We start from the raw sequence: 23,446 nt of genomic DNA on the forward strand, positions 1-23,446 counted from the left end.
CAATGTTATTGATAGTTAAGTACTTAAGTGTTTTCAAACTTTTAAGGGTTAAAATTAAAGATTAGATTGAACTTTTAAGGGTTAGAATTAAAAGAACAAACTAAAAGTCTAAAATTTGCAAACTAAAAGTCTAAAACATAAAACATATTAACATAAATGCATAAGTCTATAAAAAAATATTGAATAAGAGTATAAGACATTATGCAATATAAAAAATTCACAATATTTAAGTAACTTTGATATTTTTATTGAATAATATATAGTACTTCTAATTAATTTGCAAGTTCTTTTTTTATTTTTTAAATATTTGAACTTGCAAATTAAAAGTTTACAACAATTGTTAAAAAAAAAAAGAAGTAATAGTAAATCAAATGTTTTGCATTATCTTTGTAAGCTCTTCCATGTCAATGTGAGGTGCTTGGTTTCCGGTATTATAATCGGTATCATAAACCATTATATCTCCAATTTCTTGGTCTTCCTCTTCATCTACCTCGTCGCGCCCTTGATTTCGTCGTTCTGATCTAATCCAATCTCTGAAGCACACTAGAACTTCCAAAGCGTTGCTGTCCAATGAATGACGGGTATCTCCTAGCTGCTGTCTTGCTTGGCTAAATGCGCTCTCTAATGCGACTATTGAAATAGGCACATTTAGAACGTCTCGAGCCATGGCCGAAAGAACAGGAAACTGATTTGTGTTGCTCCTTCACCAACTCAGAGGTAAAAAATTCTTTGTGAGGGGCTCCGGTGACTTTTGCAAGTAGAATTGAAGTTCATCAATATTCCGGCTACTGGTTTGTTGATGCTCTCCTAGTGTAGACCAAATCAAATAATCTTGAACATTATCATCATCTTCCAAATTTGTTCCAGATGTTGAAGTATTACTTGAAGGAATATTTGCATCTACAACCGAAGAAGCATCAACAATGTTAGCATAATAATTATACAAAATTTGTAAATGTTTGTGCAGATCAGAAATACAAGTCTCAGTATCAGGAGTTTCAGTTGGTCCAATATCCATATAAGTATATAAAGCACTGATTAATTGGCGACACTTTATCATTTTGATAGTAGGGTTTAAAATAGCACCAATTAGGTAAATAGGGGGAATTGGGACGAAATATTTTTTAAACTTATCTAGCATGGTTTCAACAACATAGTATATCCCTCTTTCGCCTTCAACTTATGTAGTAAAAGAGAAATTTCAGCAATGTGAACTAAACCATTTACAATAGTAGGATAATAAGCTCCAGAAAACTCAAATGTAGCCACATAAAAATTTTGTAAAAATTGTACAACATCATGAATGACATCCCAATTTTTAGATGTTAACAGATGGTTAGGATCGGTACAATGAGAATTAGCAACTTCAGTTATAGGCATTCTATATTTATAACAACATCTTAGGAACAAATAAGTATAATTCCACCTAGTAACTATTTCTTCAGGCATGAGTCTTGGTTTTAGTCCATAGTGTACACATTTTTCCTTAAATGCATTTAATCTAGCACTTCTATTATTTCCTTGAATTACACCAACAACTCTTCTAACTAAAGTGATGTCATTGTGAAATAAGTCAAGGTCACTCTTCACAATCAAGTTATAAATATGACATGCACATCTAATATGAAATATTTCAGGAAGTGGTGGGCGTAGATGCAATTTTAGTAATGTAATAGCAGAAGTATTGTTAGAAGCATTATCAAATGACATACACAAAACTTTTTCAGAAAGATTATAAAATAAAGCAACTTCATGGATAGTAGCACTTATAAATGCACCGGTATGACTTTGATCTTCATCATATTTAAAAGCAATAATACGTTTTTGCATACAAAAATTATCATCTATCCAATGGCATGTAACAGTTAAATAATCATTTCCATTTACAGCACGACCAATATCAGAAGTAAGAGAAACTTTACAAGAAAGACTAGCGAACAAATAACGTATATATGTCTGATATTGTCCATAAAGCCTAAAGATATCAGATCTACAAGTACTTCTAGGAATACCTTTAAACATAGGGTTATAAATTCTTTGAATATAAGTAACAAGATATGGTGAAGAAGCAAAACTAAAAGGTAAACAACCTAAAACAATCATTTTAGCTAATTCTTCTCGATCTTTTTTAATATCGTATTTACCCATTAACCCCCCAGTGACCGGGTTAAGTTTTTGTTGCCCAGCTTCATCGCCTACTCCCCAATCAATAGGATGAATTTCTTCCATGTGCCTACGAAGTTGACCCGTTCCCCCATTCTTACCGGGCTCGTGTTTATAAACTTCATTACATATTTTACATTTTACATAATTTTTCTCATTTTCTAGTCTATCAAAAAAATTCCAACACTTACTTCTTAATCTTCTATGGAGGCTTACTTACACTTCCACCTCTAATATTTTGACTAGCATTACCGGGTGTAGGTGGTGGTATTTCAAGATTATCGGGTGATTGAATATCATCTAAAATATCATCTAAATCATCATCAATACCAAAATTTTCTTGAAGTAGCTCATAATCTACATTTACGTTTTCGGGTGAACTTTCAGAAACATGTGTTGCACTACTAGAAGAACCACCTCTTACTCTTTTGGAATTTTTCTTACTACCACCTTTACTAGTGCAAGCTTTTTGGCCGCTCTAAGTAAATCCATTATCTAATTTAAAACAAAAAATTCAAATAATAATTCTAAATAATAAAGAGAAAGGGATGGAACGAGTGTACCGGGATTCCGAATGCCGCACTAAATTTGATATAGAAACGAGAAAGTAGAAACTCAAACTTCAAATCTTCAATTGATATTTGATAACTTGATAATTGATTTCACACTTCACTTGAATAATTGAATTAGAAATTTATGATAATAATACTTTTGTAATGAAAGTATGAAACTTGTAAGTTGAAACTTGAAAGCTTGAAATAATGAGCAATTGAGAATATTATCAAGAGAGAATTGAGAGATAATTAGAGAGAATTGAGAGATAATTGTGAGGAATAATGAAAAAGAAAGGGGGTATTTATAGTTTTTTAAAAGGATTCAATTGCAATTTACAAATTATAAAGGGGGGGGCTAAAATATAAATAAAATACCAAATTTTGGCTGTTTTTGACAGATTTGGCCGTTGGCCAACTGTCATTTTTGAAATTTGACTGTTGGCAACGGTCAGATTTAATTTTAAAAAAAAAAATTAGGCGGGTTTGCGGGCTGTCACGGGTTGAGGCCCGTTAAGAACCCGTTAAGCCCTTAACGGGTTGTGGCGGGTTCGGGTACCCGTTTGGTGAAAACTTAACGTTACTAGCCCGCCCCCAGTCCAACCCGTCCCAACCCGCACACATATGCACTGTAACGGGCTGGACCGGGCTGGCCCGGGTTGAACCGGGTTGTTAGCGGGTCAGCCCGGCCCGATTAACACCTTTAGTCTATACATAACAAGAACATTGAAATTGGAGTCCAAATGGCCCCTCAAATCCTCATTTAAAGGTCTCTTAAACTCAAGCCCTAATTACCCATTTTCCCAAATTTTTCACCACTAATTAGGTCTTCAATCACATAAACATGAGTTATGAAGTCAATGATGTTACCTCCAAGTGATTCCCCTTTGTTTTCCTCAAAAATCTCTCTCAAAAGCTTCAAACCCGCATGAAAATGGTGAAAGAATAGCTCAAATCCGCGAAGGCAACTATTTATATGTTCTGGCCAGCGATTTCCGCATCTGCGGCCCCGGGCGGTCCCGCTTCTGCGGAACTAATGTCGCATCTGCAAAGTTTCGCTTATTGGCCAATTTCCGCATCTGCGACTCCCAATCTGCAGATGTGGTACCGCTTCTGCGGAATTACAACCGCTTCTGCAGAATTACAACCGCTTCTGCGGAATTACAATCGCTTATGCGGTTCATGAAGAAGTCCCCAATATCCGCTTCTGCCGAAATTTGCCCGCATCTGCGGAAGCTGCTGACCTCCCTAATTTTCAATTTTGCGGCCTGTTAGCCATTTTTGTGGTGCCGCACCTACGGAACCCAAACAGCATGTGCGGTTATGACAGAACCAACAGCTGAAGGTGCAACTTAAATTCAAAAATCTTTCCGTCAACCATCCGAAATCATCCCGAGGGCTCCGGGACCTCAACCAAAGGCACAAACAAGTTACCAACCACTATACAAACTTGTACCAATCCTTAAAACACCTAGAACAACATCGAAGCCTCGAATTAACCATGGATTTAAGCCTAAGAACTCCAAAATTCTCAAAATACGATTTCGATCAAAAAGTCTATCAAACCTCGTCCGAATGACCTGAAATTTTGCACACACGTCACATTCAACACTACGGAGCTACTCCAACTTCCGGAATTTCATTCCGACCCTCGGATCAAAATCTCACTATCGGACCGGAAATATCAAAAATTTAACTTTCAGCATTTCAAACCTAAATTAGCTACGGAGCTCCAAAATACGATCTGAACACACCCCTAAGCCCAAAATCACCTAACAAATCTAACGGAACCATCATATTTCCATTCCGAGGTTGTCTTCATATTGTTCTGAATACGGTCAACTTTCCAACACTTAAGCTTTCATTTAGGAACTAAGTGTCCCAGAACTCTCCGAAACTCAAAACCGAACATCTCGGCAAGTCAAAATAGCATAATTAAACTTGGGGAAAGCAGTTAATAGGGTATCGGGGCATTAATTCTTAAGACGACTGGTCGGGTCGTCACAGGTTCGGTCCCATTAAAATAAAAATTCAAAAGTCCCCAAGCAAAGAAACTGGGGCAGAAGTTGTGGTTGTTGTAAGAGATCCGATTCCAAAGTTGTAATGTTGTTTAATTTATTTTTGAGCCTTTATGATACCTTTTGTTTCCAATCCTATCCAAAAGCCTACATTATAGTCCAAAGAAAGACTTTCCGATCAATCTTTGTGTAGTGCCAAGTCAAGCGAGTTAGAGGCATGATTCTCATTAGGGGCAACACTCCGTTCTATACAAGGAAAAAAAAATGAGATAGTCTTATCGGTGAAAACCTTCGCGGACACCATAAGGCGATGGTAAGTTGATAGAAAGAGCAAAATGAGAGAGGCTTGATGGTGAAAACCCTTTGGGCACTACAAGTCGAATAAGGACCGTGAATCCGATAGGATAATCAGAGCATTGAAGCCCAGTTTCACGGCGAAGAGGCACAACAAGAGTCGAACATTAGACTTGCTTAACAAATTAGGCCACTTAATCCAAAGGTGCATGTCATGGTCATTAGAGTTGGTATCCACATCTGATAAGTTTCTACTTTGTAGTTTTCTTGTTAGGAATCATCTCTTTCCATTGTCCTTTACTCTGTTCATTTTGTCTTGTTTACTTCCTCTTCCTGAGTCTGTTTGGTTAGAACAAGTGAGAAATGACTTCAAAATTTGCTACTAGTTTTCCAATTGCACAAAACGGAGTCTGGCCAGCACATCAAGTGGCATAAGTTAGGAAAGAACAGTATGCGCACTGAGTCAGTAACAATCAACGTGCTTTGGTATTCATGTGAAATACAAAGGTTCGGTAAATGTCAATTCATGAGCAAAATGCAACGGGTAGATGGTATTGAGTTTGAATGAATCAGAGGTACTTTCTGCAATAAGAGTGACAGAGAAAGTACTTAGTTAATGAACAAGCAATATCTTTCAAGTTGAAATCAAAGTTATCATGGCAAGTGAAGGAGTAATCGCCGCAAAGTCAAGGCCACAAACCAACCACCATGTTTAAACTCACAAGTTTTCTTTGTCTGAAACAGGGACGAAAGCTAGGTTCATATCAAAGCTTAGAAGCTTGAATTTTTCAGGTGTAATGTCCCAGTTCTGCTTACGCAAAGGCTATTGAGAAGATCACACATCACCCCTAGGAGAAACACTTCCTAGTCTGGGTTTTCAAGTTTTATTTTGTTGTAGGAGATGCACTTCCTAATTTGAGGTTTTACCCCTAGGAGACGCACTTCCTAATCTGGATTTTCAAGTTATATTTTATTGTAGGAGACACACTTCCTAAATTGAGATTTTACCCTTAGGAGATGCACTTCCTAGTTTGGATCATATAAGTTTTAGTCACTGAAGTTTTCACCCCTAGGAGACGCACTTCCTAGTCTTGGTCATTTAAATTCACCCCTATGAGATGCACGTCCTAGTTGGAGTCATTGTAATTTTACCCTTTAGGAGACGCACTTCCTAGTAGGGATCTTTCAAATTATACTTTTTAGGAGATGCACTTCCTAGCTTTGTCATTTAAATTAATTCCTAGGAGACACATTTCCTAGTTTAAGTCATTGATATTTCACCCCTGGGAGATGCATTTCCTAGTCTGGGTCTTTCGGGATACACTTTCAGGAGATGCACTTCCTAAAATTGAGATTTTCGCCTAGGAGACGCACTTCCTAGTCCGGTTCATTTAAGTTCATTCATAGGAGACGCACTTCCTAACATGAGCTATTAAAGTTTCACCCCTAGGAGATGCACTTCCTAGTCTGGGTTTTTCAGGTTATATTTTTGTTTTAGGAGACGTACTTCCTACATTGAGATTTTACCCCTAGGAGACATACTTCCTAGTTTGAGTCATTTAAGTTCGGTCATAGGAGACGCACTTCCTAGTCTGGTTATTGAAGTTTCACCCAAGGAGACGCACTTCCTAAATTGAGACATCCGTAGGAGACGCACTTCTTAGTTTGAGTCATTAAAGTTTCACCCATAGGAGACGCACTTCCTAGTCTGGGTTTTCAGGTTATATGTTTGTTTAAGGAGACAAACTTCCTATTTGGTTCATTTAAGTTCATTTATAGAAGACGCTCCTTCTTGTACAATCATATGATGAAGTCTCATCAAATAGCTCTTCCACTTCCAGTGGTCACATAATTACAAACCCAAACAAATAATAAAAGCTAAATAGAAAAAGAAAGGAGTTTAGAACTAAACTATTTTTGACTTGGAAGACAAAGAAGTGTGATGAAGATGAGACCATACAAAATGAATATTCATCAAATTTACTATTTTCCGATTTGTTCCTACTTTGAGTCATGGAAGTTCCACCCCTAGAAGATGCACTTCCTAGTCTGGGTTTTTCAGGTTATATTTTTGTTTTAGGAGACACACTTCCTAAATTGATATTTCACCCCTAGAAGACGCACTTCCCAATTGAGTCATTTAAGTTCGGCCTTAAAAGACGCATTTCCTTGTCTGGTTCATTGAATTTTTACCTATAGAAAATGCCCTTCCTAATCAAGGTCATTCAAGTTATTCTTTTAGGAGACGCACTTCCTAAAATTGAGAGTTCATTCATAGGAGACGCACTTCCTAGTTTGGTTCATTTAAGTTTCACCCCTAGGAGACTCACTTCCTAGTTTGGTTCATTCAGGTTTTATTTTTAGTAGGCGCACTTGCTAGTCAAATTTTCTTGGTTTTACTCACGGGAGATGCACATCCTAGTCGAGTCTCTAGTTTACTCTCATCATTGCATCAATAGTATAAGTGGTTTACAATTTTGCTAACAACTCACAGATGTTCCCAATATAAAACTGGGGCAGAAAAATTTCTGTTGTTTTGTCTGTTTTGTTGTAATCAGGCACCCACCTGGAGAACAAGGGAAGACATTTCAAGTTTCAAGGAAGGGCATGTTTCAAAGAAGGGTAGTGCGGGTGTTAGCAATCAAGAGCTCACCTGGACAACAAAGGGGAAACAAGTCAAGTTTCGGAGGAAAGGAAGATGATTCAAATGCTAGGAAATTAGGCACCCACCTAGAGAACAAGGAAAAGCATTTCAAGTTTTAAGGAAAAGCACCGCGAGTGTTGGAAATCAGGAACCCACCTGGAGAACAAGGAGAAGCAGTTCAAGTCTCAAGGAAAAACAATGCAGGTGTTGGAAATCAGGTACCCACCTGGAAGAACAAAGGAGGAGCAGTTTAAGTTTTAAGGAAAAGCAATTAAAAGTTTTGGCAATCAGGCGCTCACCTGGAGAGCAAGGGAATACAGTTGAAGTTTTAGCAATCAGGTGCCCACCTGAAGAGTAAGGGAATACAGTTAAAGTTTTGGAAATTAGACGCCCACTTGGAGAGCAAGTGAATACAGTTAAAGTTTTGATAATCATGCGCCCACCTCGAGAGCAAGGGAATACAGTTGAAGTTTTGGTAATCAGGCACCCACCTGGAGAGTAAGGGAATACAGTTAACGTTTTGGCAATTAGGTGCCCACCTGGAGAGAAAGGGAATACAGCTGAAGTTTTGGCAATCAGGCGCTCACCTGGAGAGTAAGGGAATACAGTTAAGGTTTTGGCAATCAGGCGCCCACCTGGAGAGCAAGGGAATACAGTTCAAGTTTTGACAATCAGACACCCACCTAGAGAACAAGGAAAGTAGTTCAAGTTGAAAAGGAAGACAACACATGTTTCAAGGGAAAACAGTTTAAAGTAACAAAGAGAATACAATTCAAGTTTTGGTAATCAGGCGCCCACGCGGAGAACAAGGGAATACAGTTCAAATATTGGCAATCCGGCACTTACCTGGAGAATAAGGGAATTCACTTCAGAATGCAATTCAAGTCAGCAACAATAGAAGCTCGCGGCAAGAATGCGAGTGAACAGTCCGAGGTGATCAACAGAAGTTAGTCACAATCCAGAATAAAAAAAGGCAAGAAGTGAATCCAGATGCAGAAGTTGATGAAAGATCTGAGCTGCTCAAGACATGACTGAAGTCACAAGCATGGTATGTCCGATTTTGATCCGAAAAGTTGAAGAAGAATGAACTAGCACCTGCAACTAGCAAGTGTCAAGGTTCAAATCCAAAGTCTGCATGAAGAACCATTCAAGACTCAAGATCAAGCTTCAGAAGACTTATAGATAGGAATCTTGTAACTCGTAGTTGACAGGCTTAGCTAGTTTTTTCATTTTTTGATTTTTGATGTAATAACAGAACTGCGGACCGGAACCTCGACGGAATGGCACCTCGATCGTCTCTCCACCTCGGTATAATCTATCACCTCATTCACTTTTGAACTACACGTGGCCTAATTCCTTTATAGCCAAGGATATGTAGGCAGCTCAAACACCAGGGCTCGGTCACATTCTCCTTTATTTTAGTTTTGGTCTCCCTAAATAAGGGTCGGGTCAAAAAACCTATTTAGTCATTCTTTGTCTGAAAATACTTCGTGTTTCCAGTGAAAGAGGGGCAGTTATAGACATATGATTTTTGACCCTCCCCGAAATTTCACGCATTTTAGCGTAAAATATTTAGTTTAGGCCTAATATCTTTATTTCAACTAATTTTGACTCTTTTACTTTATTTCATTACAAAAAAATGAAAATAACAAAAATATTTTAGTTTACGTATCTTCCATAAATTTAAATAAATAAATACAAAAATAGTACCTTATTTTTATCTTTATATAATCTTGAAAAATACAAAAAAAAATATATAATAGTTTCATGTTTTAATATAGTTTAGTTTAATTAATTAAAATTAGTTTTTGCATTGTGTAGTATTTTTATCTTTTAATAAATGGAGTTAACTAAGGTGCTAGACCACAATATTAAGAGTCTTGGAGCCCAATTTTAGGATCCAATTTGGACCAACCCAATTCTCCTTAGCCCAAATAACCCATCAACCCAGCTGACCCACCCAAATACACCATTTTAATCTCAACCATCGATCCATTTTAATCCAATGGTCACAATCCTTTCACCTATCAAATATAAACCAAATTATAACCTAAAAGACCTAGATCCTGACAATCTCTACAATCAGCCACAGACCTGAAGACCTCGGCCAAAAAATGGAATGACACATACGTTGAAGACCCTAGAGACGGATAAAAAATCTGAGTCCTTCCCCCTTCTCCATCAGCGACAAGAACACCCAAAACTGAAGAATCCCTTCATAGCCGCCACTGCTTCTGAACCCCCTAAAAATTTCAGCCGCAGACCACTCTATCTCCTCCACACCTGGCCGTCGCTATCCACCACCCTAAGAGAAAGCAAATTCCAGCCGCCCAGACTCACTACACACACATACACAATCAGAAAATTAAAAAAAATCAGAACTAAGAGTGGCAGAGCAAAGGTGACGAGCACAACAAAAACAGTGCTAATTTCTTCACTTCTAATCTCAGATGTTTGTTACCAAATGGGGCCTATTTGAGTCGATTTCATCATGGTTGACGCTCATTGTTCGAGTGTTTCGGTCAAGGTCCTGCTGCTCTTGTTCGGAGGTTCGTCGAATATTTTGTTTGAAATTTATTCACTGCTCATTTTTTTCTCGATATAGTTGCTGTAATTGCTGAGATTCATTCTTCTCCTCTCTTCTATTGTTTGCGTTGTTAATTTGGTGTTGTGACAAATACTTCAACAACTTCGTGATTCTGGGTTTGATTTTGCCTCCATTTGCTTTTCTTTGAATGGTCTCAACATGGTTATCAGGTTTACCACCCTCTTGACCATTTATTCAAACTGTTCCATGTGTGTTTGGGTAGTCATTGTTTTAATTGTTAATTTTCAGTTATAAGAAAAATGTTATAAATATGTTGGAGAACAAAATTACTTAACATGGTAATGAGTTTAGTCAGAATATCTTATCAACATGTATTTGTTTGTTTCACTTAAGTAGGTTTGAGGTCATTATCAGGGAAAAGGAATCTTGTTAGTTGAAATTGATTGAAATATAGCATTGGTTTATTATTCAAGTTTTTCTTTGATTTTGGTTTCTGATTGTGTGATAACATCAAGCATGATATTGGCTTATTTGAGTTCTGTTTAAAATTTCTGTAATCATGTTCATTAGAGCTGCAAACTTTGGTTTAAAGGCTGAATTTGTCTTATCTCTTAGAGTGTGAATAGTTGTTTGTTGTTAATTTGTATGAAGTTGTGGGGTATTTACACACAGAATTGAATTAAAGTGTCATTATCATATTTTAAATATGTTATGGTATTTTTCTGGTAAAACTAAAAACAAGAATGAACATTGAATTTATCATGTTAATTATTCTACTTTATTTGTTTGGATCGATAGTAGCATACTTAGGCCGTTAATGTTCATAAACATCGTAGCTTGCTATAGGCGCTATTAAACATTTATCATGACTATGGGTACGGTTTCCGTGACGTAGTTGTGATACTTAATTTCAAATTAGCTTTAAATATGAATATTCGTAGTTGAATGCATTTCCTTTAATAAAATTGAGGTGTGTCATACAATCACCTAGTCTATGGCCCTCACATCGTTATCTTAACTAATGTAAAAACGTCTCGAATGTTTGTAGTTGCTTTAGGCGCGCTAATTAATAAAATTATCATAGCTACGGGTACGGATCCCATGACGTGGTTGTGACACTTAATTTCTAAAATTTGGGGGTACATTTCATGTGACCCAGTTCTAATTTCAACACGGTTAAATAGAATGTGTCGTGAATCACGGGTGCATTTCATGTAGCGTGGTTTGCGATGTGTTTTAAATAATCTTGAAATAATTCCTTAAATAAATAAAAGTGGTTAAAGTTAAAGAGGCACATAGTTTTAAAGTGTTATAAAATCAGATAAGTAGGCCAATGATAATAGTTGAGCGATCGTGCTAGAACCACGGGACCCGAAAATGCCTAACACCTTATCCCGAGTTAACAGAATTTCTTGCCGGATTTCTGTGTTCGCGGACTGTAAAACAGAGTCAAACTTCCTCGATTCAGAATTTTAAACTGGCGACTTGGTACACCATAAATTATCCCAAGTGACGACTTTGAATTTTAAATAAAAATAATTCTATTTCGATTGTCACTTAAATTGGAAAAAACTCCCTTATACCCTTCCGGGAGGTAGGAAAAAGGAGGTGTGACAATAGCTAATACCAAATACACAGAATTATTCCACTGTATAATCTTTTATCTCAGTCCTATTTTTCTCTTCTCCCTCAACTCTCTCATTTTCCCTTTCTTTTCTCCCTCGGCAACAAAGAAGTCACCGTCGGCCATCTTCTCTGGCGGAGTTCTACGGAGCTCAACTATTGTGAGTTGAGCTTCAATTGAGCTAGGTCATGAACTCCACTAATGGAGGAATGTAACAGTATCTTGTAAGAGAGAAGAAGAAGAAGGAGGAGAGAGAAATAAAGTAGGAAACTTTCTGTGTATTTTTGTTGTGTATATACAATAACATATACAACCCTGTATTTATAGACACAACTAACTTCTACTTAATTAAGCTAAAACCACTAATTATTGGCAACTAACTCTAACAACATCAACTAACTTCTGCCAGCACTAACTTTGCTAACTGTCCTAGCTAACTTGACAACTGGCTCATTAGTCAACACTACACAGTCGACTCCTTCATTCTCACACTCCCCCTCAAGCTGGAGGGTGTAAGATGTTGAGCACTCCTGGCTTGCTCAGTAGATGTTCATGCTGTATTGCCTGCCTGTTGGTCCTTAGTTCCAATATGGTGTGTCTTGATCCTCCCTTCTTTGATCTTATCCCTAACAAAATGACAATTTATTTCGATAGGCTTGGTCATTTCATGAAATATGGGATTAGCTGCAATTTGTAAAGCAGCTTTGCTATCACACATTATATCCACTGATTGTCTGATAGATACATTAAGCTCTGCAAACTATCCTAGTAACCATACTATTTCTGCAGTAGATGTTGCTAAGCTTCTATATTCTGCTTCTGTTGAGCTTCAAGAAACTGTTTGTTGCTTCTTTGACTTCCAAGACACCAATGAGTCTCCAAACTTAACCACAAACCCAGTCACTGATCTTCTAGTGTTAGGGCATGATGCCTAGCCTGCATCACAGTAACAAACCAAACTATCTACATGCCTGCTACTTATCAGAATTCCCATTCCTGGATTCTGTTTGATGTATTTCACTACCCTTACTGTGGCTTCCTAGTGGGACTGCTTAGGTGATTGCATGAATTGACTTAATGTCTGCACAACAAATATGATATCTGGCCTAGTGATTGTTAGGTATATCAACCTTCCAATCAACCTTTGATAGGCTGAGGTATCTGCCAACATCTCATCTCCAACTATTCCAACATGTCTATCAAACTTAGCTGAGGTAAACTTTTGATTCATATCAAGTGGAGTAGTTGTTGGCTTTATTGATCCCAGACCTAGATTAGACACCAGTTGAAGTGTGTATTTCCTCTGGTTCAACAAGATCCCTTGATTGGATCTCATGACTTCTATCCCTAGAAAATATGTCAATTCTCCAAGATCCTTCACTTTGAACTTTCTGTTTAAAATATTTTTTGTCTCCTGAATACACTACAAGAAAATAGGGTTATTACGGCGGTTATTTTAGCATATAATGGCAGTTTGGAACCGCCTAATACACATTAACAACGGCTTTTGAAAGCGCCACAATCTCGTCAGCCAAAATTATATTACGGTGGTTTTGGGCAAACCGCCGTAATTACATGTGAAAACCGTTGTATTTTAACCGTTTCAATTGTGGCTTTTTTCAATATTAAGGTAGTTTAAACAGTTGTAATTTTAATTTTCTCTGCTTCACAATCCTATTTTTTCACATTTAGAATCCTATTTATTGAATGTTATGCTTTGAAACTTTTGTAGCACTTCATATTCATTAAACCCAATATAGAAGATTAAATAATAAAAATATTCATTATATAAAACAAAAGTATACCAAAATTACATCATCGAAATATTAATGCTTCAAAGTATTTCAACAAAAATATCCAGAAGATTCATTGTCCATCCTACAAAATAATCACAAATTCACACGTACACAAGTATAACAAAATTACATCATCCAAATATTAATGCTTCAAAGTGTATTTCCACAGTAATATCCAAAAGATTCATAGTTGATCCTATAGAATAATCACTAACTCACACTTGGACGATTATCATTGTTACTTTCATCTAAAAATCTTCTTGGTTCAACTGTTGATGGTGCATCACTTCCTAAATCTGGTGCCTGAAAAAAAGGGAAAAAAATACAGGCAATAAGGAAATAACTAAAATTTTAACATGTGAGCTGAAGTAGTAGGACTGGATATACAGAAATCACATTGAAATCAATAAGTTTAATCACCAAAAAGGTAACTACACGGCTTAGGAAACCACTTTATGTTAAAAAGGAACAATAAGAAAAGCAAATAACTAAAATTTTACTGTAGTAAGTGTGACGATCCGGTCGATCGTCTTAAGAATTGATGCCCCGATCCTCTATTAACTGCTTTTCCCAAGTTTATTTCTACTATTTTAATTTGCCGGGATGTTCGATTTTGAGTTTCGGCGAGTTTTGGGATACTTAGTCCCTAAATGAGAGTTTAAGTGTTGGAAAGTTGACCGTAGTCGGAACAGTGAGAAGACGGCCTCGAAATAGAAATCTGATGGTTCTGTTAGCTCTGTTGGGTGATTTCGGGGTTAGGAGCGCGTCCGGATTGTGTTTTGGAGGTCCGTAGCTAATTTAGGATTGAAATGCCGGAAGTTAAATTATTGAAGTTTCCAGCCCGATAGTGAGATTTTGATCCGAGGGTCGAAATGGAATTTTGAAAGTTGGAGTAGTTTCGTAGTGTTGAATGTGACGTGTGTGCAAAATTTCAGGTCATTCGGACGAGGTATGATAGACTTTTTGATCGAAAGCGTATTTTGAGAAATTTGGAGTTCTTAGGCTTAAATCCATGGTTAATTCGAGGTTTCGATGTTGTTTTAGGCGTTTTAAGGATTGGTACAAGTTTAGATAGTGGTTTGTGACTTGTTGGTGCCTTTGGTTGAGGTCCTAGAGGCCTCGGGATGATTCCGGATGGTTGACGGGAAGATTTTTGAATTTAAGTTGCAGCTTCAGTTGCTGGTTCTGTCATAACCGCACCTGCAGTTGGAGTTCCGCAAGTGCGGTACCGCAGATGCGGCTAGGTGACCGCAGAAACGGGATTTGGCCATTTTCTCAAGAACCGCAGATGCGGTGAAAAGTTCGCAGAAGCAGAACCGCTCCTGCGGTTAATGTTCCGCAGATGCGAGAATTGGGTCTTTAAGTGGAAGTCGTAGGTGAGACCTTTTGTCCGCAAAAGTGGCCGCAAATGCTGGAATCGCTGGGGAGAACATATAAATAGTTGCCTTTGCGATTTTGAGCTATTCTTTCATCATTTTCATCCGGGTTTGGAGCTTTTAAGAGAGATTTTTGAGGAAAACAAAGGGGAATCGCGTGGAGGTAACATCCTTGACTTCATAACTTGTTTTCATGTGATTAAAGACCTAATTAGTAGTGAAACATTTGGGGAAAATGGGTAATTAGGGCTTGAGTTTAAGAGACTTTTAAATGAGGATTAGAAGGGTCATTTGGACTCCGATTTCAGTGTTCTTGTTATGTATAGACTCGTGAGAGTACGAGGTTTCTAAAAATGTAAATTTCACACCGATTTCGAGATGTGGGACCGAGGGGTGTTTTGGGAATTTTCCCTAATTTCGCATATTAGCTTAGAATTTAATTGTAAAATCAGTTACTTGAAGTGTTATTTATATTATGAAATTGAATTGAATAGATTTGGGCCATTTAGAGTCGAGTACTCGTGGAAAGAGCATGGTTTCAGATTAATTTTTGAGCCGGTTCGAGGTAAGTGGCTTGTCTAACCTTGTGTGGGGAACCTTCCCCTTAGGATTGGTATATTTGGTAATTGAAATGCCTTATACGTGAGGTGATGAGTGCGTACTTGTGCTAATTATTGGAAATCCAGTTTTTCTTTAAGTAATTACTAGTATGTTTCCTTTCCTGTTTCTATTACTTGCACTATTAAGTCTGCTGTTAGCTTAGGAAAGTATGTCTAAGTGACTTAATTGCTTTATTTAATTCAACCTGCCTTACTTGAATTTTGTGCAGTATGCTAGGCTAGAATCACGTATTGCCTTATTATGAAATTTTATCATTTCTGTATATCTTCCTGCTGCTGCTGTGTCTATACTTTTGGGACTACGGATGTGGGATTCCAGTAGCTCCCCCTTGTCTGTTTACTTTGGGACTACGGGTAAGATTCCCGTAGATCCCCCTGCATATTTACTTTGGGACTACGGGTTAGATTCCTTGTAGATCCCTCTACACAGTTATATGGAACTATGGGAATGCACCTGGTAGATTCCCCCAGTACTGGGTATTTACATTTGGGACTACGGAACGGGATTCCGGTAGATCCCCACGCACTATAAGTTGGACTACGGGACGGGATCTCAGGAGATCCACTGGATATGTACATATGGGACTACAGGACGGTATCCTGGGAGATCCCCGATTGCTATTACTGAGTTGTATTTCCTTTCCATATTTACCTTGTTTCTGTATAATTATCGATGACTTGTACATCCTATGTTATTTTACTACCGTACTTATTTATATTGTTCTGTTCTATATTGTTGATCTTTATATTTTATTTAACCTCAGTAGGGCCCTGACATTCCTCGTCACTACCCAACCGAGGTTAGGCTTGGCGCTTACTAAGTACCGTTGTGGTGTACTTATGCCCCTTTTGTGCATGTTTTTTATGTGCATATCCAGGTATCGCTACTTAGGCCTATTATCCTTGAGGAGGCGACTGCTCTAGAGACTTCGAGGTACATTTGCCATGTCTGCAGACTAAGAAGTCCCTTTCTATTCCTGCTTTTAGTATTTAGCCCTTCTGTACTTTCATGTTTTTATTAGACATTCCAGAGTTAGAGCTATGTAGTGTTTTCTCAGCTTGTGGATCTGTGAATTTTTGAGTTTTGGGATAGTGTATCAGATTTTGAGAAGTTATGTGTATATGTCGAGCGGCATTTAAATATTGTTTCCTTCAGTTGTTTTCAGCTTTTGATTGTTTATTCCGCAAGTTTAGTTTGTTTTCCGCACTTGTTAGGCTTACCTAGTCATAGAGACTAGGTGTCGTCACGACCGTTCACGGAGGGCGAACTAGGGTCGTGACAAGTTGGTATTAGAGCTCTAGGTTCATAGGAGTCATGGATCACAAGCCGGTTTAATAGAGTCTTGTTGATCGGTACAGAGACGTCTGTACTTATCTACGAGAGACTACATAATTGTTAGGAAAAATCCACTTCATTTGATTTCCTTGTCGTGCGATATTTTGACATCACAATTCTAAACTTTTGTCTTTTATTCTCTCACAGATGGTGAGGAAACGTGCTACACGAGATGATCAGGCACCTGTGCCCCCTACTACAGCTGTTAGAGGTCGGGCCCGAGGTAGAGGCCGAGGACGCGCACATGGTGCAGCCAGGGCACTTGCGCGAGCTGCCGTCGAGGTATCACCAGTGGATCCAGCCAGAGTCTAAGCACCTGACACGCCTACTGCTACTACTACTCCAGCTCTTCAGGAGACTTTGGCACAGTTCATGAGTATGTACACCACTTTGGGTCAGGCAGGGTTGGTTCCCCTTGCTGCAGCTACGTCTCAGGATGGGGGAGGATCACAGACTCCTGCCGCCCGCACTCCTGAGCAGCGAGTGCATGTTGAGCAGGTCCCTGAGATTATTCCTGTACCGCTTGCAATGCTGGTTCAACCCGAGGATAGGGCAGCGGCTTCCGAGGATGAGCAGTTGAGGCTTGAGAGGTTCAAGAAGTACAAGCCTCCTATATTCAGTGGTCTAGAATCGGAGGATGCTCTGGGATTTCTTTATGAGTGTTACCGCATTCTCCATACCATAGGTATCTCAGGATTGAGCGAGGTTTCTTTCACTACTTTCCAGCTTCGAGGAGCCGCCTATTAGTGGTGGCGCACCTATGAGTTAGACAATCCAAATAAGGCTGCTTCACTGACTTGGACTTAGTTTTCAGATCTGTTCCTGAGGGAGTATGTTCCTCAGACCCTTAGGGATGCATGGCGTGCAGAGTTTGAGCATTTGCACCAGGATGTTATGACTGTTTTAGAGTATGCTATCTGTTACACCAGTTTGGCTAGGCATGCACCAGCCTTGGTTTCTACTATTCGTGAGAAGGTTTGCCGGCTTATTAAGGGCCTTATTCCCAGCATCAGATCTAGCATGTCTCATGAGTTGGAGATGGATATTTCTTATCAGCGGGTGGTGAGAATTGCTAGGAAGATTGAGGGTATGCATGCTAGGGAGAGAGAGGAGAGGGAGGCCAAGAGGTCTCGAGAGTCGGGCCATTATTCTGGTGCCCGTACCCCAGCTGCAGGTCGTCATGGTAGGGGTTATATGAGTCGCCCTGTTCATTCAGCTCTTCCAACAGTCAGTAGTGCTCTAGCTCCTCCTAGGCCTCAGGAGCCTTATTATGCACCTCCGGTTTCTAGCGCGCCTCCTGCCCGGGGTGCTTTCAGAGGTCAGTCCAGCAGACCTAGCCCTAGCCAGTCACAGCCACCACGTACTCCCAGAGCTTGTTTTGGGTGTGGTGACACACGTCATATGGTGAGGGATTGTCCCAGATTTGGGAGGGGTGCACCTCCACAGACTTCTCAGCCACAGCATGCCCCACAAAGTTTTCAGGCTTTGGTTATAGCTCTAGTTGCTACCCTACCTGCTTAGCTAGCTAGAGGTGGAGGTCCGAAAGGTAGAGGTTGCCCTAGAGGGGGAGGCCAGGCCAGATACTATGCCCTTCTTGCCCGTACCGAGGTTGTTGCCTCCGATTTTGTCATCACATGTATTATATTGGTTTGCCACAGATATGCATCAATTCTATTCGATCCAGGCTCCACTTGTTCTTATGTATCTTCTTAGTTTGCTCCACATTTGGGTGTATCTTGGGATTCTTTGAGTTCCCATGTTTATGTTTCTACTCCTGTGGGAGATTCTCTTATTGTGGACCACATTTATCGGTCATGTTTGGTTGCTCTTAGTGGTTTTGAGACTAGAGCCGATTTATTGTTACTCAGCATGGTTGACTTTGATATTATCTTGGTCATGGACTGGTTGTCGCCCCATTATGCTATTCTTGATTGTCACGCCAAAATCATGACGTTGGCTATGCTAGGTGTACCACGTGTTGAGAGGAGAGGTACATTAGATCACACTCCTAGTAGAGTTATTTCTTTTCTTAAAGCTAAGCGTATGGTTGAGAAGAGGTATGACGCATATTTAGCTTATTTGAGAGATATCAGTATTGATACCCCTTCAGTTGATTTAGTTCCAGTAGTACGGGATTTTCCCGATGTGTTTTCAGCTGATCTCCCAAGCATGCCACTTGATAGAGATATTGATTTTAGCATTGATCTGTTGCCGGACACTAAGCCCATTTCTATTCCTCCATATCGTATGGCTCCTCCTGAGTTGAAGGAGTTAAAGATAAGTTACAGGAATTGCTTGATAAGGGTTTTATCCGGCCCAGTGTATCACCTTGGGGTGCTCCTATCTTGTTTGTGAAGAAAAAGGATGGTTCTATGCATATGTATATTGATTATCGCTAGTTGAACAAGGTTACAGTGAAGAACCGTTATCATTTGCCTCGTATTGATGACTTGTTTGACCAGCTTCAGGGCGCACGGGTGTTTTCTAAGATTGATTTGCGCTCAGGTTACCATCAGTTGAATATTCGGGAGCCAGATATCTCGAAGACTGCTTTCAGGACTCGATATGATCATTGCGAGTTGTTTGTCATGTCATTTGGGCTGACCAATGCCCCAGCAGCCTTTATGCATTTGATGCACAGTGTGTTCCGGCTGTATCTTGACTCGTTTATCATTATCTTTATTGATGATATTCTGGTGTATTCCCAAAGTTGGGAAGATCATGAGCAGCACCTGAGGACTGTGCTTCAGACTTTGAGAGAGAAGAAGTTACATGCTAAGTTCTTAAAATATGAGTTTTGGTTGGATTCAGTGGCATTCTTAGGCCATGTGGTATCGAGTAAGGGTATTCAGGTGGATCCGAAGAAGATAGAGGCCGTGCAGAGTTGGCTCAGACCATCCTCAGCTACCGAGATCCGCAATTTCCTTGGTCTAGAGGGCTACTACCGTCGTTTTGTGGGGGGTTTTCATCGATTGCAACCCCTATGACCAGGTTGACCCAGAAGGGTGCTCCGTTCTAGTGGATGGAGGAGTGTGAGGCAAGCTTTCAGAAGCTCAAGACAACTTTGACCACAGCCCCAAATTTGATACTGCCTACAGGTTTTGGGATCTTATATGATCTATTATGATGCCTCGATGGTTGGTCTGGGAGCGATGTTGATGCAAGACAATAGGGTGATTGCCTACGCGTCCAGACAGTTGAAGATACATGAAAAGAACTACCCTATTCACGACCTTGAGTTAGTTGCCATTGTTCACGCCCTGAAAATTTGGTGCCATTACTTATACGGTGTTCCCTGTGAGATTTATACTGATCATCGAAGCTTGCAGCACCTATTCAAGCAAAAGGATCTAAATTTGCGCCATAGGAGGTGGTTAGAGTTGCTAAAGGACTATGATATCACTATTTTGTATCACCTGGGTAAGGGCAATGTGGTGGCCAATGCTTTGAGTCGTCGGGAAGAGAGTTTGGGGAGTTTGGCTTATTTACCAGCATCGGAGAGGCCTATGGTGATGAATGTTCAGGCCTTAGCCAACCAGTTTGTGAGATTGAATCTTTCGGAGCCCAATCAGGTTCTAGCTTGCGTGGTTTCTCGGTCGTCTTTATTTGATCGTATCAGGGAGCAGCAGTATGATGACCCTCATTTACTTGTCCTCAAGGAAAAGGTTCGGCACGGTGATGCCAGAGATGTGACTATTGGTGATGATGGGGTATTGAGGATGCAGGGTCGGATTTGTGTACCCAATGTTGATAGGCTTCGGGAGTTGATTCTGGAGGAGGCCTATATCTCGCGGTATTCCATTCATCCGGGTGCCGCGAAGATGTATCAAGATTTAAGGTAGCACTACTGGTGGAGGCGGATGAAGAAGGATATAGTTTGTAGCTCGCTACCTCAACTGTCAGTAGGTGAAGTATGAGCACCAGAGACCGGGTGGGTTGCTTCAGCAGATAGAGATTCCAAAATGGAAGTGGGCGCGGATCACCATGGACTTTGTAGTTGGGCTACCACGGACTTTGAGAAAGTTCGATGCTATTTAGGTGATTGTGGATAGGCTAACCAAGTCCGCTCATTTTATTCCTATGTGTACTACTTATTCTTCGGAGCGGTTGGCGGAGATTTATATCTGGAAGATTGTTCGTTTGCATGGTATTCCAGTGTCCATCATCTCAGATATGGGTACTCAGTTTACATCACGGTTCTGGAGGGCTGTTTAACATGAGTTGGATACTCGGGTGGAGTTGAATACAGCATTTCACCTTCAGACGGACGGACAGTCCGAGCGCACTATTTAGATTCCTGAGGATATGCTTCGTGCGTGTGTGATTGAGTTTGGAGGGTTTTGGGATCAGTTTTTGCCATTGGCAAAGTTTGCTTACAATAATAGCTATCAGTCCAGCATTTGGATGGCACCATATGAGGCTTTATATAAGAGATGGTGTAGATCCCCGGTAGGTTGGTTTGAGCCAGGTGAGGCCAGATTGTTGGACATAGACCTGGTTCAGGATACTTTGGAGAAGGTTAAGGTAATTCAGGATAGACTTTGCACATCCCAGTCCAGAAGAAGAGTTACGCGGACCGGAAGGTTCGTGATGTTTACTATATGATTGGAGAGCGGGTTCTGCTTCGGGTTTCGCCTATGAAGGGCGTTATGAGATTTGGGAAGAAAGGGAAGTTGAGTCCGAGATTTATTGGCCATTTTGAGATATTGAGGTGGATTTGGGAGGTTGCTTATGAACTTGCCTTACCTCCCAGCTTGGCAGGAATTCACCCGGTATTTCATGTTTCGATGCTTCGAAGGTATCACAGTGATCCGTCGCACGTGTTGGATTTCAGTTCAGTCCAGTTGGACAAGGTTCTATCCTATGTTGAGGAGCCAGTGGCAATATTAGACAGGTGGGTCAGAAAACTGAGGTCAAAGAACATTGCATCAGTGAAGGTTCAATGACAGGGTCAGCCGCTCGAGGAGGCAACCTGGGAGACCGAGCAGGATATGAGCAGTCGTTACCCTCATCTTTTCACAACTTCAGGTATGTCTTTATGCTCGTTCGATGACGAATGAATGTTTAAGTGTAGGAGGATGTGACGACCTGGCCGGTCGTCTTAAGAAGTAAGATCACGATCCCCTATTAACTGCTTTCCCCAAGTTTATTTCTACTATTTTAATTTGTCGGGATGTTCGGTTTTGAGTTTTGGAGAGTTTTTGGGACACTTAGTCCCTAAATGAGAGCTTAATGTTGGAAAGTTGACCGTAGTCGGAACAGTGTGAAGATGGCCTCGGAATGGAAATTCGATGGTTCCGTTAGCTCCGTTGGGTGATTTCGGGGTTAGGAGCGTGTCCGGATTGTGTTTTGGAGGTCCGTAGCTAATTTAGGATTGAAATGCCGGAAGTTAAATTATTGAAGTTTCCAGCTCGATAGTGAGATTTTGATCTGAGGGTCGAAATGGAATTCTGAAAGTTGGAGTAGTTCCGTAGCGTTGAATGTGACGTGTGTGCAAAATTTCAGGTCATTCGGACGAGGTTTGATAGACTTTTTGATTGAAAGCGTATTTTGAGAAATTTGGAGTTCTTAGGCTTAAATCCATGGTTAATTCGAGGTTTCGATGTTGTTTTAGGCGTTTTAAGGATTGGTACAAGTTTGGATAGTGGTTTGTGGTTTGTGACTTGTTGGTGCCTTTGGTTGAGGCCTCGGGATGATTCCGGATGGTTGACGGGAAGATTTTTGAATTTAAGTTGCAGCTTCAGCTGTTGGTTCTGTCATAACCGCACCTGCGGCGCCGCAAATGCGGCTAGGTGACTGCAGAAGCGGGATTTGGCCATTTTCTCAGGAAGCGCAGATGCGGTGAAAAGTTCGCAGAAGCGGAACCACTCCTGCGGTTAATGTTCCGCAGATGAGAGAATTAGGTCTTTAAGTGAAAGTCGCACGTGCGACCTTTTGTCTGCAAAAGCAGGACCGCAGATGCGGTCCAAGGGCCGCAAATGCTGGAATCGCTGGGCAGAACATATAAATAGTTGTCTTTGCGATTTTGACCTATTCTTTCACCATTTTCATCCGGGTTTGGAGCTTTTGAGAGAGATTTTTGAGGAAAACAAAGGGGAATCGCTTGGAGGTAACATCCTTGACTTCATAACTCGTTTTCATGTGATTAAAGACCTAATTAGTGGTGAAAATTTTGGAGAAAATAGGTAATTAGAGCTTGAGTTTAAGAGACCTTTGAATAAGGATTTGAGGGGTCATTTGGACTCCGATTTCAGTGTTCTTGTTATGTATAGACTCGTGAGAGTACGGGTTTTCTAAAAATATAAATTTCACCTGATTCCGAGACATGGGCCCGAGGGGCATTTTGGTCATTTTACCTAATTTCGCGTATTAGCTTAGAATTTAATTGTAGAATCAGTTACTTGAAGTGTTATTTATATTATGAAATTGAATTGAATAGATTTGGGTCATTTGGAGTCGAGTACTCGTGGCAAGAG

General features: G+C 40.0%; 1 long non-coding RNA gene across 1 annotated transcript; it reads left to right on the plus strand.

The window, feature by feature from the left end:
- Positions 1-9,731: 9,731 nt before the first annotated feature.
- LOC107776294 (uncharacterized) lies at positions 9,732-16,742 on the plus strand. The gene is made up of 2 exons (XR_001645914.2): positions 9,732-10,219; positions 16,513-16,742. It is a non-coding gene; the product is annotated as an uncharacterized LOC107776294 (long non-coding RNA).
- The last annotated feature ends 6,704 nt before the right edge of the window (positions 16,743-23,446 follow it).

This window comes from Nicotiana tabacum, chromosome 16 (genome assembly GCF_000715075.1).
Source record: "Nicotiana tabacum cultivar K326 chromosome 16, ASM71507v2, whole genome shotgun sequence".
Classification (NCBI taxonomy): domain Eukaryota; kingdom Viridiplantae; phylum Streptophyta; class Magnoliopsida; order Solanales; family Solanaceae; genus Nicotiana; species Nicotiana tabacum.